This window comes from Denticeps clupeoides, chromosome 4, assembly GCF_900700375.1.
Source record: "Denticeps clupeoides chromosome 4, fDenClu1.1, whole genome shotgun sequence".
Taxonomy (NCBI): Eukaryota; Metazoa; Chordata; class Actinopteri; order Clupeiformes; family Denticipitidae; genus Denticeps; species Denticeps clupeoides.
In genome coordinates, this window is record NC_041710.1 from 8,383,646 (window position 1) to 8,402,804 (window position 19,159).

Genomic DNA, 19,159 nt, shown 5'->3' on the forward strand with positions numbered 1-19,159 from the left:
ACCCTGCACCCTCGCAGGCTTGTTGGGGAAAATGGAGTGTGTCGTAACAAGCTCTCCTTAGTAATAGAGCAGATAAATAAACACATAATTATATAGTGTAATTTCACTGGGGATTAAAAAAAAACTGTGCTGATGTCTCTAATGGTCACGGTGGGAGATATGCTGCCGTGGAGGGGTTTCACGCTCGCAAGGCCTTAAACACGTTATATAAGGAATTTACATCCAGAGACACAGCGGGGCAAAAAAAGTATTTGCCAGCCACCGATTGTGCAAGTTGCCCCACGTAAAACGACATGAGAGACGGAATGTAAAAATGTAGATTTTTTGCAAAATGTTCACCTCACTACTTTAAAATTAGTTGGCAATGACAGGGGTCTAACATTTTTTGTAGGTCTTCACCAGGTTTGCACACACTATAACTGGTGTTTTGGCCCATTCTTCCATGCAGATCTGCATGAAGAGCTGTGATAATTTGGGGCTGTCGCTGGGCAACACAGACTTTAAACTCCCTCCACAGATTATCTATTGAATTGAGGTCTGGAGGCTGGCTAGGCCACTCCAGAACCTTGAAATGCTTTTAATGTAGCCACTCTTCTCCCTGGTGCCCTGTGCTCTCCACAGATCAAAGCTGGTTCACACTGAGCACATATGACAGACATGACAGTCTGGAGACACCGTGGAGAACGTTCTGCTGCCTGCAACATCCTCCAGCATGACCGGTTTGGCAGATGGTCAGTAATGGTGTGGGGTGGCATTTCTTTGGGGGGGGCACACAGCCCTCCATGTGAGAGGTAGCCTCTCAAACCAAGATGAGATCCTCAGACTTTTTTGTGAGACCATATGCCGTAGCGGTTGGCTCTGGGTTGCAAGATCTCATGTGGCTGGAGTGTGTCAGCAGTTCCTACAAGACAAAGTCATTGATACTATACAGTCCCTGACAAAAGTCTTGTCACTTTTGTAGACACACAACTGCTATTAACCTGACTTTTAATTAATCAATTAGTCTTAGAAATAACTCATATAAAATTATGTTTAATGCACTGAAATGAATTCGTTTCATTTATCATTTAATCAAGACAGAAAAGTCAAATTTTCGAAACTGTTCTGGTTGACACAGGGACTTCAGGTGTCCAGGTCTCGTGGAGCTCCAACAAACGGTCCTCTCGAGCAGTTGTCTTGCGGCGTCTGCCTGACCTCTGCCTGACCTTTTTATCCTCTGTGCTTGAGTCTGAGACACATTGAAGGTGTCACTCCCCGTTAGGGCGAGTGTTGGGTGAGTTAGTGGGCTGTTGCCTGGAAATGGGGGTAGTTAGAGCAGGCAGGGGGTGTGTTGTGATCTGAAGTGAATGCCTCCCCTGTTGCTAAGAGGTCTATCTAATAAAAAGGCATCATGGTGCTACAAAAGTACGCCTCTCTTTTCTCCCCATCACCAACCATTGCTACAATATTACTGTGTGATTTTATTGTCAATGCATTCAACTATGTAAAAAAACAAAGCATTTAATAAGAATATTACATTCATTCAGATCTAGGATGTTTTCATTTTTGTGCAGGGTACAGTGTAAATGGCTGTATTATGATGATATTACTAAAGACCACCCAAGTTAAAAGAAAAGTTTTACCTGTCAAATCATGGCCCTTATCAACCCAAACTGTAATGAGGATGTGCTGCAAATGTCACGCTCAGACACCTAAATACAGTTGCTCATCGTGTTTCACATAAGAGGAAGTTGTGGTTTCTTCATGTGAAACAGGTTTTACTGGCTTTTTTGTAGGGCTTTGAATGTAATGTTTTGGACACAATGTGTAATTGAATTGTCCAGCTATAAACAAATATGTGACGATACAAAAGTGTTTATGACATTTAGTGTCATTGTGGGTGGTAGTGGCCTAGTGGTTAGACACTCGCCTATGAACCAGAAGACCCAGGTTCAAATCCCACTAACTACCATTGTGTCCCTTAGCAAGACACTTAACCCTAAGTTGCTCCAGGGGGGGACTGTCCCTGTAACTACTGATTGTAAGTGGCTCTGGATAAGGGCGCCTGATAAATGCTGTAAATGTAAATGTAAATGGTATTCAGTTTGATTGAATTGAGCAAACAAGACCTATAGGGTTGTATAGGGGCAGTGGTGGCAGTGGTGGCCTAGCGGTTAAGGAAGCGGCCCGTTATTCAGAAGGTTGCCGGTTCAAATCCCGATCTGCCAAGGTACCATTGAGGTGCCACTGAGCAAAGCACTGTCCCCACACACTGCTCCCTGGGTGCCTGTCATGGCTGCCCACTGTTCACTCAGGGTGATGGGTTAAATGCAGAGGACAAATTTAACTGTGTGCACTGTGTGCTGTGCTGCTGTGTATCACATCACTTTACTTCACTAGTTTTGAAGACTACAATGATTGAAAAAATAGCTAAATGGACAGGAAATGCTTTTTTTCACCAAAATATAAAAATAAAATAATATATTAATAATATCATAATATATTAATATTTTAAGATAGCCCTAATAGTTAGTATACTGATGAAACTCATGTAGAACAGTCCTAAGAAGGATAAATGTCTCACCTTCTAGAACGGCAACTGTTTTCTTGGACCTCCCTCTGATCTTGTTCTTTCAGAAGGCCAAACTGCACCTGTTGATAGAGAAAGCAGACATCTAAGACACACAAAACACATCCTGCTCTATTCACAGGAAGTAACACACCGCTTCCCATCCCACGGGCGTTTCCACAGCTTCCCTGTTCCTCGTGGTTATAAAAACGGCTCCTGTTGGCTCTGGCAGCTGTGATCCGAGCTGAATTTCACCAGATTTGGCCTGTTTGTTCATTTTCTTTTTGGACAGAGGGAGGCTCTGGTGTAATTGAATTAAATGCACTCAGCGCAGCTGCAAGGTGGCGTGGGTTTTAACGTGCCATCTCCCGAGGCTCATTGCTGCCTCGCACCCCCCCAGCAGTCAATATCCAGCCTGCGCCTCTTCACACAGTCACAGAGCTTCCTGCAAAGTCGGGACCCTTTCCAGACTCAAATTGGACTGCAAAGAACCACATGAAGCTAAAAGCCTGTCCCACATTCTCACGCTAGAACAGGAAAAGTTCCAGAGCTAAGCAAAACTTTCCCCGCCATCAAGGGAATACTTTGACATTCCATTGTGAAAGGAAAAAAAACACAGAAGAAAGTAGAGTTTTAATTATTCGCCAGAGCTGAGGTGTGGAGCAGAGCCGGACTCGGTGGTGTGTATCAGCTGCAGAACCCCATCCGGAAACACAACTCAGCGTTTCACAAAAGCCCACCTGGGCTTCATGTAGGACCCGCATTGTGCAGAACTTTGCGAGGCTCTGTGTCCGACAGTTGTAAGAACGGTAAGAGTAGCCCGGGGGACACATGGGGGAACCGTACGGACCCGCGTTTCTACCGTGGGCAATCAGATGCCAGCGTAAATAATTGATATCTCTTCCGCTGACTTGAGTCGATTTACTTGAGGGAAATAAACGTAGAACTTTCCAGGAGTGTATGTGAAATCATTTTTCATATTACTAGCTGCAAGGAGGTCCTCCGAGCCGGGTGGACCACCCTCAGCCTGCAGCCCATGATGCAGAGTGGGAGGCTGACCTGCCTATCAGAGCTCCCGGTGTATCATGGCAGGCCCTCAGTAATTGGTTATCTTCTAAAAATCCCATTTCGGAATAGTTGATGCAGCAGATAGGTCTCTTTCCCATTTCCATTCATCACCTGTCACAGACCCTCTCCCCCACCCCCCCACTTGTCCAGTGTCCACCCGCCCAGCTTATTGCCCTTTTCACTCGGGAGAAAAAGGTTCATGGAGAATATACCACGAAGAAGTAATTGTGTAATCAAAGCCCTCTCCAGCCATAGGAAGCTTCACTACTGACTGGAAGAAGTAAATGTTTCTCAGACATCAGCCCCGGAACTATCTTTATGATTCGATTCCTTTTGAGGAATTGTTGAAGGATTTGTTTTCTTTAAAAATGTTCATTAAAATGTCCTGCCTTTGTCTGTCAGTTTTTCACGTCACACATATGTATGATCTGTGTGTTCATGTGCACAGGGCTATTCATTTGATGTGAGATTTGTATACTGATGTCTAGCAGACCGAGCGCAAAATATTAAAATCATGCTTACAACTTGAATAACCAATTCAATTAATGTCTTTGCAACTTCTTCCTTCCAGTGTAGTGAAGTCACATCTTCTCAATATTTGTGGTAATGACAACCACTACAATAATGATTTTACATCTTGATGAGAACTAAGTGTGAGGGTATGTAACATTTGTATTAGAAATCTCCAGTCTCTAATCTGTCCATAAACTTCAGCAACAAACTTCAGAGCAAACCTTTTGGCATTTTATGCTTACATTCTTTTGCTACATGTCAAATTTAACCCACAGAAACACAGATCCCTCACCTTGAACGTCTTCTAGCGGTCACGGTATTCGTATCTTAAATTCACTAAAGCAAAAAAGGAGCAGAAGAAGAGAAGTTATGCTTACTAGGTGGTCTTTGATGTGAGTGGTTTCCAGATTAAGTTTTATTCTTTGATGTAGTCATCACCTCAAATGATAGACCTCAGCAGGAGTTGTAAATTGTTTTATTTCCCTCTTGAACAGTTCATTACTTGCTCTGCCACATTTTCCCCTCAGGAGACATTATGCTTTGTACTTTTGCAGCGATCCTTGTTTTTGAGGAGCCCATCACCTTTGCAGCAGGCCCGCTGTACCATCGCTGCTCCCACATCATTTTGTTATTAACATATTATTTACGCAGTTAGACCATCTTGGGCAAGACGACACCGCAGTCTGTGGAGGTTATCAAATTATGACAATCACGTCGCTCTACTACTATCATGCATTCCATTTTCCCTTCCCTTCCCTCCAAGTACTTGTTACAACTACATAGTTTATAAACAGACAGATACATAATACTTTAATAAATTATAGGTGAAAGTTTGAAAAGTTAATAAAACAAAAATCTACATTTCCATTAGAACTGTGCAACATTCCAGAACAATGGAACCCATGATGCATTGCTGCTCACTAGTTTGTTTATGTGCAGGAAAATGTCTTAATGCAGGGCTCTGCCCTTTGCACTAGGGTTCTGCAATATTTTGCTGCCTGAACTTTAAGACACAAATGTCAGTCAAGCAGAATGAAATCTCACATTTTAACAAAAAAGAAAAACCCAGTCAGCCTTTCTTTTGCCATTAGCACTGTCTTGCAAATTTATTCCAAATTAATCTAACCCCCCAAAAAAAACCTTGGGAAAAGTGTTGGGAGTTATGAAGCATGAGCCATTACTGAAACAGCTTTTTCATTTGAGGAGGAAAAATGTTACCCTAATGAAAATGCATATGCTGTAACATATGAAGAATTTTTAATGCAAAATCATTTTCCATGAAAAATAGCGCAATTCAATTCGGAAATAAATGGAGATTAATTGTGTTTTGTGAGCACAGTGGAAAAATGAGAGGGTCTTGAAATGGAAAGAAAATTGTGCAGCAGAATGTCATTGTTGGGTTCTACTCATGGCCGAAACCCTTTGTCTTCAGATGCTACTTTCCATTATGGTGCTACCCGCTGAAATGAATTGGTTCATGGTTTGCAGAGTAAAATGTCCTTTGCGATGATAAAAATGGACCAGAGCCAAGCTGGGGGACTGGACATGTGCGGGAAGAATGGTGTAGCGGTCCCATGGCAAATCAAATTCTGCAATCAACTAGCCATAAGTCATAAGTGTGATCACCAGGAAAGCATTTGTTCAAACCAATTTCATTCTTCCGTTTCATCCACATTTAGACACACACTGCACTGAGTTTCTGTGAATACATTTGAAAGACTGAAAAATCCTACCAGAAATCCCCGGAGTGACCCTTAAGCCACAATACTTATAATTAATCTTTGTTTTACATAAAATATTATGTTCAGATGCACAAAAACATAAAGCGTTTTAAATGACTCAATTAATTATACCCCTGAGAACACTGCATAACATTGGGTCTGATGCAATGACCTCTGGCTTTGCTATTCTGGTCATTTTCATTTGCATGTGGACCGATTGGAATCGCATTGGGTTTTTTTTAAGTATATAGGTTGTGGCCAAATGAATCTTGCATATTGATGACAACCAATTTTTTTTTTGTTTATATCTATATATTCGAACTGGATGAGTTCCTGTTATGATAAAAAAAAATCCTTTTATTGTGCAGAAAAATACATGTAATTCTAATACATGTAAATTTGCACAAAATAAGATCTTAAAATCTGCAGAAACATTGTGGATAATTGTTGTATGAAAGTGTCAAATGATTACTTGTCCACAAGCCATCGGTCACTGTAGCCTAGTTCAGTGTCCATGTACGTGCCCTACTTCATAGTGGCCATTCAGGACACTCAGACGGACACAAAGAGACCATGGAAACTCAGACAGGAGACTGACCTCATAACCCGATAGCAACGGGGAAACGGCGCCACCCACGGGGCGGCAGTATCCGAGCTCCAGCCTGTGTTCATTATGCTGGTTAAATTAATGTCTGGCTCCATCTGAATCCAGTGCCATCACTGACTGGTGGGTGTAATAACCTGCCAAGGGCTCATTAACATTAGTTTTAAAAGTGTGACCAAGGTTTTTCATGACAGACACTTTTGGTAATCAAATTTAAGCAGCACTAGAAGAGACATGGAACAGCCTCTTTTACATATATGATGAAACTCAAACGCCTTGATCTCTCTATGAGCAGTTGACTGCAACTCAGTGCCATATAGCATCCACCACAAAATCCAGCTTTATGTTTCATTTCATGTTCCTACTCCCCATGGCACTCTGTTTCTTTCTCATTGAGGGCTTGAATTAACCCACACCCGCTGGATCACCGCCCTTTCCCTCTCTCATTAATTTCTGCCTGTTTTGGTTCCCAGCAGATACGCACACAGAGAGAACTGGCAGCTCGGCATTCCAAATAAGACTGATTAAAATCCATACGTACTGTTGACGATCCGGCGTACGATTTATACCCTTGGCTACGTACAAGTGGGAGGTGGCTGCAGCGTTACTGGGTTCTTCCTCTGGATCACACTGTAAATAAATCTCATCAACAGAATGGTGGGGAAGGTTCAGTTTATGGACATAACAGTATGTAAGATAAGGCCACCGTTGACCTTGAAAAATACAAGTTCATTTTAAAGGTTGAAATGCTGACCTTCTCCTCTCGTTCAGACTACTTTATTTTGACCACAACATCTCCGTCTGAAAGCCGTGTGTTTGTGCCGCTGCACTGTCAGAGAGCAAATGTATCCATCAAAAGCCAGCATAAAAAGACTGGCCAGTTGGAATAATGGGTCTCGCAGCGTATGATTAAGAGCTTTTTAATGGCTTTATTACTCAGGGCAACCGCAGCATCAGACTGCTGCAGCGACGCAGCCTAACACTGCTGTAGTACATCTTGGAGACCTGTTCTGTACCGTAACAGTTCCCTGTCCATGAAGGTGATCCTGCTGAATGGGAATGATATGTAACAGTTTCATTCCTTTGACAGCCTTTCAATAGCTGAAGGTTTATGCTTTTTATTTATTGACCTGTTGAGGTCACCATGTCTCATCATGAATAGAATGCAATAATCTGAAAACCAACGCTCTAAAGCCAACTGAGCAGTGTGACCATGAATGAACCTACGGTACCCAACTGGTTGGCATATACATAAATCATAAAACATTTGTTTTAGCAGCGTTTTATACACAATTGAGGTGTTGGGCTAAATCAAGGGTAGTCAAGGGGTATGCAACAAAAGTAGATGATGAAATCCGGTGAAGGCTTGAACAACTTAGAGTGTAACCAGAAGTTGACTCGACATAGATGACTCAACATTAATCTATTACTAAATTCATGCTCACCTAGTCTGGATTTGATGTCTTGTGAGTTGTTGTGAACTGTTTTTCAGGGGATTTTATTTTCTTATTTTCTTCATTGTTGTGCCTCACACTCACTCACAAGTCCATTCACTCACTCTTATCTCTCGTTTTATTTATTTTGCAAAATTTTCCACTTTTTGGCATATGGTCACAACAGCAGAATATGAGTCAGCTTCAGCCATAGATTTCCCTACAGCGACACCAAGGGAGAGAGTGAGACACAGAGTCAAAGGCCAGCCTTCACTCAATTCCTATCGAGACCCTGCTATAAGGCAGCTGGTCTTCTATTGAGCTTAAAAGCAGCTCGGACTCACCAGTACTGGGTGTGCATAGCACTGCTAAGACTGCTTCAAAAGCGAAAAGACAAAGTGAACTACTAGCTAACCACTGCTCTTTCCATGTCCACGTGTTAGGGACAGGGTTAAATTCCAGAAACTGCATTCCTTTATTGGGTAGTCTTTACACTGGACAGTTTTGGAAATTTGCAGTGTGTCCCATTGAAAGCCATGCACATATAGTCCCAGTTGGAAATAACAGGCCACACTGCCGACCGCAGCCACAGCCACCTCTGCTGTCACTCAACACCGGGTTGACCTTATGTTGTGAGATGAGGACACTAATGGGAGATTTTGTCCTGGCGGAGTGCAGTAGATACACAAGCCCTGAGGGCTGCTGAGGTCTGATGAATGCTAATTAAAAGCTGTGACATTATCGAGCGGACTGCTTAAGTGCTTACAGTGTGGCGGCACACAGAAACCGAAGAATGAAATTGGAAATATCAAAACTATGTATTTTCATTTAATACTATGCTAATTCTTTGGTTAATTTGGCTACTGATTGCTTAAATGACATCATGCTGAAAGATTGCTTGCAACATGGGCTCTCATTCAGCTCTGCGCTAAAAATTAAGAAAGAGGGATGGCAGCTTCAGTTTTCTTTCTCTGTCAGGCTTTCTTCTCTGCTCCCATCCTGTGCTTGTAGCTTAAAGAAATAAAAGGTGCCAGAAATAAAGAGGAGGCCCATACAGAAGAGAGCAGAGGAGCATCAAAGCTGCTCCAAAAGTCACCACACCTGCACCAAGTCAAGGTTCAAAGGTTGCTGACTGCAGATGGGGCTCAGAAGGTGTGTGTACAGGATAAAAGGAGAACGGATGAAGCCCAGCTCACATTGTTTATTATTATGCCGACATGGACGCTGGAATAAATGCAGGGATTGTTGCACAATGCAAATTTCTCTGCTTACTGTCACAGCATTATTCTGTATTATTCATGAGTGTGTTTACAAGTTATGGGTGTAGAATAGACGGATCCATTTTGCTTTCAAATCAGTATAAAACCCACCAGCCCAAACAGATGGCACTGCCGGATCTCCACATGCATTTACAGAATGCTTACGATTAGCTGAAAATGGTCTCACAATGAATACACTGAAATAACAGAAAGTTCCTGGTTTTAGTCTAGCAGGCTTTTATGTTTTAAAAATCTTCACCATACTACTGACTATTCTCACAAACTCAGAAACACCACACTTGGGGGTTCACTCAACCACAGTGGACGGCATCTTAGAAACAAATAGCTGGGTTTTGCTAGCTGGGTTTTTGAGATTGTTGCAGCAGAATGCCTTTTATCAATCAATGGACACCCTGTAGAATCAAATAATTTATGAAAAACAATATAATATAAATTTAACATACAGTATGATATGATATACATGTGAATATACAGTTGGTTTTATATTTTCCAATTCCTCATGTTTTATACTTTTAGAGATGTATTTGGATATGTGCATTCTGAACATGGACCATATACCTGCTAATAAAACTTCTTATAGCATAACATCATAAATGTATGGTTTTGACATGTCATTTGATGTAGTGGCATTACTTTCCAGGATGCAGCAATCTTGAGTGCTGGAGAACCCGGTACCCATTGTGAAGGAAGCCCAACAAGTACGGTGTGAGTGACAGTTTTAAATTGGGAGAATAGTGGATAGATTAGAAAAAAAACTAAAACATAAAAAGTGTGTGTGAAGTGCAGTCAGACACATTTTAAGGCATCTCTGTGGCATGAAGAAGTATGAAAGCTGTCACATCTGTCACAAGTACCTCTTTTCTGAGAATAAAGGGCCCGGAACATGTTTATATATGCTCTGTAATTTAATAAATAAAACTGATCTGAAGTCCCCACACACTGCTCCCAAAAATCCATTCACTGTGTAAATGCAGAGGACACATTTCATTGTGTGCACCCTATGTTGTGCTATGCTGTGTATCACAATGACAAAAACAATCACTGTCACTTTCAGGTGACTGATCTTCATCTTCTTTTATAGCTGATAAATCGAGTGGGTGTTAGTGTACTTAATCACAATTAACACAGTTGTTCTGTCATAATCACCATAAAATCAACATAGGACAAATACACATAAACAGAAGGCATAACAGAATAGGCAATTTTACCATCAGTTACATATTTTAAACAGGAAGTTTGTAACACTGAATGTTTGACTCAGATTTGTTGGGCCCCTGAACAAACCAAATAAATATAAAATATATATTTTTAAAAACATTGTTTGTTATTGCCAGTTTTCTGTTCACATTTTTTTCCATTCCTACCAAAGATAATCAAATAATATCCGATTTATTAAATCATCAGATCTTGTTTGTGGTCTGTTGTAGGATGTTTAATGCAGTCTACTCTAAAGCAGCCCATTGTGTCGTAACTCAAACCATATCCAGTCCTGGCAGCTGGACTGCTAATGTGCACAACATTTTTTAACTTCAGTAAAGAATCTGTGCCACCTTGGATGTGGGTGTTGACATAGGGAGGAACCTCAGATCCACAGCCAGTGGTGACAGCCATCATTGCACAGTGTTGGGCAACTCTTTCTGTGTTTTCCATTTTCCATGGAGTGTTGTAATGGCCTAGAACAATTTCTCACTGCTCTTGGGACTTGGATTATGCAAGTCAGATATGTGCTGCCCCAGTTCCGAAAGTGGTTCACATTGTATTTGGCCATCAGAGAACCAGACAGACAGTACTGGAAATGATCCTGATAGCTCCTCGGAGCCAGCTATTGTCAACCCTCAGAAAAAAAAAATAGAATTGAGGTTAAGTGGAGGAAGACAGCAAACTAAAATAGGATTTGTTTTTTATTCCTTCTCTTTTATGGTATATAGACACACGTGTGAACATATATGTGTGTATATGTATGTGTATATCTTAGAAGAGCTCTGCAGGGCTTTGTTTTTGTGTGCTTGTGTAAAACATCCAAATCTGACAAGATGTTTTTTTTTCATAAACAAAGCAAAGAGGGAGTTTAGCCTTTAGCCTTGGAATTGAGGATGCAAAGTATGGTTTTGGCTTCCAGTGCTAAGTTATGAATGCCATGTTGCATTGCACAATCACTTGGACATGGTCTTAACCTGCCTCATGGAAATTCCATTTTAGAAGTAAAATCATGGCTGTGACCCTTAAAAAAAACATACAGCTATTTCTTTATTTCTTTGTTTGTTTTTTATTATTATTAAAAGCTATATTGACAAAACATGGATGTAAAATGTTCTGAACTGAAACAGTATATAAATCATACAGATAACTTATTTCTAGAATGCATAAGATAATTTCTTACAAAATAAGGGATCTGTACAATTGTGCTTCACTTGAGCTCTAGAGGCCTTTTGTGGCAAAATAGCCTGATTGAACGCAAGTCCAAGTGGCACTTTGCTGCTTCTGTCGTATAAATGAAAGGATGAAAATGGATGAACATCACGCGCCAATGTCCTTTTGAGATGATGCTGTCTGAAAATAGAAAAATCACTTCCATAAGATCAACTACACAGGAACACAGATTTCATTTGCATCTCAACAGTCATCCTACTTGGCCCAAGACTCATCAAATGAGCAACAATGCAGAAGAAGATGGGTTGCAACTAGTAGTGTGCTGAGATGCCATTATCTGTCTCTGGAATTTCTTTCTTATTCAGTAGCTAAATGCATTTTTTAAAATCAAATTAGCACAAGGAATATGATCTGGAGGACAAACTGTATTATAAACATTGAAATACTCTCATTTTCAGAAATAAGTGTGACTTACACATGATATCATATTTAAAATACAAATTGAAATAATAATTTACTAATTTTCACACTCACAGTTCTTAACATAATTTTTTTTAATATCATTGAAATACATTAAGATTAAAAAGATACTGCTTAGGGAAAAAATGCTGCTGGTGTATTTCAGTATGCCAGCTCAGTGGGGGATAACAAGAGACTTTAGTGATGACAAGTAATTATTAGTAAATTGAATTTTGCAAAGAGAATTGGCTTGTGAACATCCTCAGTGTGGCCAAACATATTGAGGCGCAGTCATGACAATCATTGAGCTGATTCTCAATTTCTATGTATTTATTGATTTAGTTCTATGTTCTGAGTTTCAGATATAGATAATATAATTTAGAACAACCTGGAATGCCATACGTTGGAGTGAAGCTGATCAAAAATGCTTTAAAAAAACAACTAATTTCAATTTGGAGGATGGCTGCGCACCTAATTAACAGATTTTGTTTTTGAAGTAGATTACTCAAACAGTCATCTGCAAAGCTAAAAAATCAATGGCAATTTTTTGACTAGGTGCTCTTTTCCATGTGTGAAATACTGCATGCTCATTTAGGTCAATGGCCGGCCACTCACCCATATCACCATGGAAACATGCCCTGCCAAGCTCTCAGAAATGCTGTAGACAACCAGGCCTGATGGCTCCAATCTACATTGTTTTTGTCAAGTTCAAGTTCAAACGCCATAAGTACTTATGTTGAAGGCCTTGCATAAAATGTGATATGATTAATTTTGACCTCCCTTGTCAGACAGTGTCTGACTGCTGAGGCACTTCAAAGACAAATTCATCATACTCAAGCAGTGCAAAATCACATGCAAGCCCTGAAGATTATACTTTGGTGAACTTGACGGTACCTGTCCGCGTGGCTTCATGGCCAATGGCCATTGGCATTTCAATGCTAGGTAAGAGATCATGTGCACACTGTAACGTAATGCATCAGGCCCTGTCTGGGGCAGAGGTACACTGTTATTGCATGTCAGTGCAGCAATTGGGTGGATGATTGTCCCTCCATCCACTTGTCAAACAAATCCGTTGGAAGCTTTGGTGGAGCCCAGGTATCACAGTGACCACCCCGGCTACAGAGGATTTATGTAACACTGCCAGAGGAGTCACACTGATCAAGAACCAATGGCACCTCTTGTGTGGTCATTTTTTAGCTTGTATTTACAGTGAGGTCCTACAATAGAAGCCAGAGGCAGAACGTTTGTGGCATCTGTGCCTACCATTATTTTTCTTGTAATCTGGATTAAGGGATACATAACTGAATTAAATAGTGGATTAATCTAATTTTTTTCTGCTAATTTGACCATTACACACACATTGATATAAAACATTGATATAATACCATTTTTATTTATAAATTACTTTAACACAACAAAAGAGCTGACCAAAGTGCTAATAAACAAACAAACAAATAAATAAATAAATAATCAGGAACAGGACAGACATGGACAAAAAGTTCATTAAATATAAAGAATTAAAACAAAACTGAATAAAATAAAATAAGAGAGAAACATGCAGCAATTTGAATTAAACAAGGGGTTCAATAAAACAGAAAACATTTAAGACAACATATTGAAAGATTTAAGAAAGGACTGCCTAAGAAACCACATAAATACTGCATTAGAACACTGAGTTAGGAGCCAGGGAGTAAAAGTAAGATCTTAAACGCGTTTTAAACACAGTGATTGATGGCGCCTGCCTGACACTGATTGATAGGTCATTCCATAGACGTGGGGCATCTAACTCTCAATGTGTCTGAAATACTGGGATTATTATCATGTTATTTTATGTTGTTGTAAGATTATGATAAAGTGGCATAAACCAAATGATGCAAAGTGTGGACACTCCACAGTTTAGTTTTTTAGGTCACAGGCAGTGACAGCAGATTCCTAAAATCAATGCCCTCTGATCGAAAGATCAGCAGAGGACCTGCTCATCAGGCACAAGGTCAAATGAGTTTTAATGGCTGATTAGTGGAACACTAAGTGTGTTCCAACCACTAGAGTCAAAGTTAACTTTATAGTCATCTCACCATATACAAGTAAACAGAGAGACGAGATTTCGAAGACAATTTAAAACACGACTAAGATGGAATATGAAATACTATGATAATTTTACATTTACGGCATTTATGAGACGCCCTTATCCAGAGCGACTTACAATCAGTAGTTACAGGGACAGTCCCCCTGGAGCAACTTAGAGTTAAGTGTCTTGCTCAGGGACACAATGGTAGTAAGTGAGATTTGAACCTGGGTCTTCTGGTTCATTGGCAAGTGTGTTACCCTCTAGGCTACTGCCACCCAGTAATGGTGTTAGTAGTGATATGACATATGATGACGATAGGCAGCAGCACAGTGCGAGGTAGAGAGAGATTAAAGATTGCAATGTGCAGTACTTCAATCCATACATATGATTTGATCTTGTCTTTGCAAATGTTTTTTGGCCATGACCCACAATATCCTCTATGCACAGGCCTTCCACCAAGCCTTACTGTGACCTTCAGGCAGATAATCAACAATTTTCCTCACAGTTAAGTGGTGAACAAGAGAAACTCAGGACTTCTGTAGCCAGAGAGTGGTGAGGACTCTGGGCTGCTGACGTTTAATGTGATCTGAAAGCGCTGATGCACATTAAATGGCTGGCATTAGTCACAGACAGCCTGCTTTGCCCTGGGTTTACATGGAGCTGTCAGCACCTATCAGGGACTATCAAGGACACGGATATAAGTCAACACTTCAGAGCCCGGAATGTATGGCCGCCTGCTCAATCTGTTATCATAAGAATACCTAGCAGACCTGCAAGAAATATGTAAGCCTGCAACACTTCTAAGGTCTATTACTTTTGACAATCTCAGGAAGCGATTCCTGAGATTGATCTGCCTCTAAGTTACACTCCACAGAGACATGATAACGGGGTAGAGCAGTGAAAACCTGTACTTTCATAATTTTTCACCCTCAGGTTCGATGGGAAAAATAATCAGGCCATTACTCATGCTATTTAGCTGTGTTTTTGGTGTTTAGGACAATGATTTGTTTTTGAGGGCAGTGGCACCCACAGAATCCTTAATTTATCCCGGTTGGATTGTTACTCATACTGATGGGATAAAAATAAAAAGTGGTAATTTGAAGTGTCTCTTTGAAAAACTTTCAAACCTTGGTTTCATTTTCTTGGCTTTCTGAAAGTCCATTCTATGGCTAATAGGAGAGCATGAAGAAATTATTAAATGAGCAGGGATTATACTGTACACCATAATGATTTTGCATATATATATATATATAAAATGTTTTATATATGTATATGTACATATGGTCACTCCATGTTTGGAGTGACCAAAACATGAATAAATGTTTCAATAAATGATGGGAAGCATTGCAATATTTTCTGTCCCCAACTATTCTTTACTTTTTTGTAAAGAACTCTGTCTTATTCAGTCTTTCATGTGACATTTTTGAATTACTCATAGGTATAAATCTTATTATTTATTCTATTAAGCTTGTTTGTTTCTTATCTGTTTCTTTGGACAGCATGCTACAGTGGGGGAATTTTGGCAGCATCAAAATCCGAGGCGATGTCTCAGCACTTTTGAAAGTTATAAATAAATACAGACGTTAATAAGGGGCCGGGATGAAAAAGGCTGTTAGAATTTCAGTGCTGAAAAAAAGATAATGCTTAATTAGCATTGTTTTCAAGTCTTTTTTATCCCTCGGAGCTCTAATGATTTTGTTGCCGTGGGGCAGCAGAGCCCTCATTGACCAGTGAGGGATTAGTTTGTCAGACTTCTAATAAAGAATTTATACAAACCCAATTATGTGCAATCAATTCAGACGCAGAAGGAAAAACATTTTGGCAGAATATGCATGTTTTTCAGATCAAATCCAGGCAGAGCATTCATATATTTATGACTTATAGTGATTGATAGTTGAGCAGAAATCATGTTAACTTATCATGTATCTTCTTAACAATAGATTCTGTTCCATTTGAGGACATTACCATCTTCTTTATTATTTTGTTGTTCATATTTACATATCTATTTATGACATGGGGTGTGAAGGACTCACAAATGCTTGACATATGAAAAGTGAAGTGTTTTCAACAACAAAAAAAGAAAAATGCATGATGGCCAAAAATGACATAAACCAAGAAACAGAAGTGCAGCCTAATGGCCAATTTAACAGGACAACGCAGGACAAGGGAGTGAACAAATAAAGGGTTCTGATCACCCACACTGAACAAGCAGGAGGTGGGGGTGGTTAGAACCCTTGTGTGTGTGACTGGCAGCCCCTGGCTAGCCCAGGGTTGCCTTGGGGTCACAGTTTACATATGTAAACTAAAAGACCAGTTTTATGAATTGATGGGTGACATACACATTCAGTAACGCTTGTAATGTTTACGATTTGTCTCTCTGAGAAATTAAAGGTATAAGATAATTTCATATTGAATTTTTTTAATACTTTGCAAGTAACAATCTCTAAAAACATCAATAGAAATGCTAGAGCTAAGTAAAGGCACAACAGAGATTACATTAGGAGGCACGAGACTGACCACTGAATCTGATGTACCATCACACTTCTGGCCTTCTGCTTACTGGGTATTTTAGGCCTGGTGTGCAATATTATTCTCTGTTAGCATCTATCTGTCATTCTTGCTGTAAGTTGCAAAATTTTTGGCAGAATTTCACTTTGAAATCAATACAGTATCTATCTAGTGTTGTTGGTTTGACTTACATAAAAAAAGTATTTTATTTAAACTCATATTATGTTACCTGGACATACAGAGGCCTTTATTATCACAGGTAGATTACTATTGCACTTACATGTAAATATTAGATGCAAAAATTGTACCAATGTTACATAAACCCAAATTAAAAGAAAAAGGGATAGAGGAAGAAAGAGAATGCAGAGAGCCAGGCTTCAGAAAGACAGCCTGGACCTTGAGAAACAGGGGGGAAGAGAGAAAGGCCCAGAAGCTTAAGGAGTTGAACCCCAAAGCCCCCGATAGGGGAGGAAAAGAAAGAGTGCAGCGCACAAGAGAAACTAATTATACTCGACATTTGACTCCCAAAAAGGTTTCCACAGACCCATCAGATTGTCCTTTTATGTCTCTGCCCGGTCCAAACAGATACAGGAAGACAGTGGTCATTCACTTCAACAAGACAATTTTGTCATTGCATCTCAGGCCATTTGCAGAAGATACAAGATAGTACAAGAAGTAAAGATACAAGATAAAAGATTAAAGATAAAGCATGAAATGCCATGGATCTGGAATTTCCTGTCTTACATTTACAAAAAAAGATATTATTATTATTATTATTATTATTAAAGTGTTTTTATGTTTTTGACTTACAGACTAAATGTGCAGTACTTGTAAACGTCACACGTTTAACAAAGTAAACAAATTTGACGCAAGACTTCTGCTCATGTGGTGTGACATTAAATAAGTTGCTGAGAAAACTTCACTGAGTGAGAAAAGTTTTTATTAATGCTCTTAACTAGATAATAATGGCATCTTCATTCTCATGCTGCACGTAAGGTAATTGGTTTTCATGGGCTGAGACTTTGAATTTACTTATCGTGAAGCGACACTAACAAAATGCAATCACACAGTAATTAGCTTCCTAGAAGAGAATGTGAAACTCCTTTTTTTCCTATTTGGCTGAGGACTTGGATAAATTTAAGAAACCCCTGCTGCAGTGGAAGACACTAAAGTGGAAATGATCAGAAGCACTGTGACAAGGAGCAGTGTAAAGTAATGCTCCAATAAGAAACAGATTCTGATTTCTGAATGGATTGCATGTGAGTACATAGCACATTAAAAAAACAATGTCAATGTTTCAAAATGTTTTCATGCGCTATAAACTGTGTAATAAATTAGGAAATTAGGAAATTTGATAAAAAGTAGCCCGTCTCCATATCTCACACACACACACACACACACACACACACACACACACACACACACACACATGAAAAACGCATTAAGTATTCTTTCTTGTAATCTAGCAGGTGTTAGTTAAACTTAGTTTACATAAATATATATATACATGTGTGCATTTGTGGGCTTTTAAATGACATGAATTACATGTGCATCAAAGTGAATACCCATAATAACTAATCACTTGAAAAAAAAGTGGTGTTTACAATAATTACAGGCTTTTGAATGTAACTTAATGTATGAGCATTACTGGTATTTAGTATTGATAATAGTAACACCCTTCAAAAAAAAAAGTATAATACAATTATGATAAAGTCATGCATTTTCCGGTGGTTTAATGACCATTCAGGGACATGTGTGTGGGGCTCGGGCAACAGCAGAAACCGCAGAGCAGGTCATAGGCTCTGGAATTATTGCACAGTGCAAACTAATCTGCTCTCACCCTGGGACTTTTTCACGCAGAGCAAATAAAGTGCTGAAGAAAAGAGGAATAATTGAGCTAGGTGTTGATTCTGCACAATGGAGAGCACATCATTGCCTGAGAATCAGAGAGACCCGCTCCATCCCCTTTTCATCCAAGAGCTTTTTTTTTTTTTTTCGGAATGCATTGTGCCATCAGCACTTGTAAAAAAAAATTCATTTAAGTCAGCGTCATGCCCACAAGCTGGTATCACATCACGGCTGAATTTGTGATTTTGTGTTCTTTTCTACGAGAAAGATGGCACAAAAGTACAGACCCAAGTAAGGAGATGGGATGGAAAAAGGAAGCCAATAGGGAAAGATCCCTTGATCTCAGATCAATTTTCCCCGGAAGATTCCAACTCTGACTCAGCTGAAACTCAGCGCCAAATCTAGCACGGCACATTGATAAGCGTCGACCTAAATGCGGGAAATTGGATCAGCGGCTGGCAGGTGGAGCTGAACATTCCTCCGCAGACAGAGCGAGAGAGAGATCCCAGGAACTGGCATTTAAACCATCAGGAGGCGTCTCCAGTACCTCCCTCCTTATGCCCAGAGCCGTTCTCTCGCTCCAGCCAACCACCATCAGCAGAATCTGTCTTCTGGACAGAACTGCTGAGTGGCCATTACTCCTCCGCCAGCCTCCATAAAACCAGCAATTAAAGGCTCCTGGCTCGACCGGCTCTATCTTAAAGCAGGGAGCCCTGGTCACCGCCTGGCAATGGAGATG

General features: G+C 40.0%; 1 protein-coding gene across 4 annotated transcripts in view; it reads right to left on the reverse strand.

Annotated features, from left to right (window-relative positions):
• The window catches only part of tnr (tenascin R (restrictin, janusin)), a 117,881-nt gene that overhangs the window by 57,877 nt on the left and 40,845 nt on the right, over window positions 1-19,159 (reverse strand). For 3 of the 4 annotated variants that reach the window (XM_028977009.1, XM_028977010.1, XM_028977007.1), the window contains exon 3: window positions 2,564-2,631. The gene's annotated coding sequence lies outside the window, so the exon portion shown is untranslated. Of the gene's footprint in view, window positions 1-2,563; window positions 2,632-4,421; window positions 4,466-19,159 lie in introns of all 4 variants that reach the window. The other variant, XM_028977008.1, reaches the window with a different exon arrangement.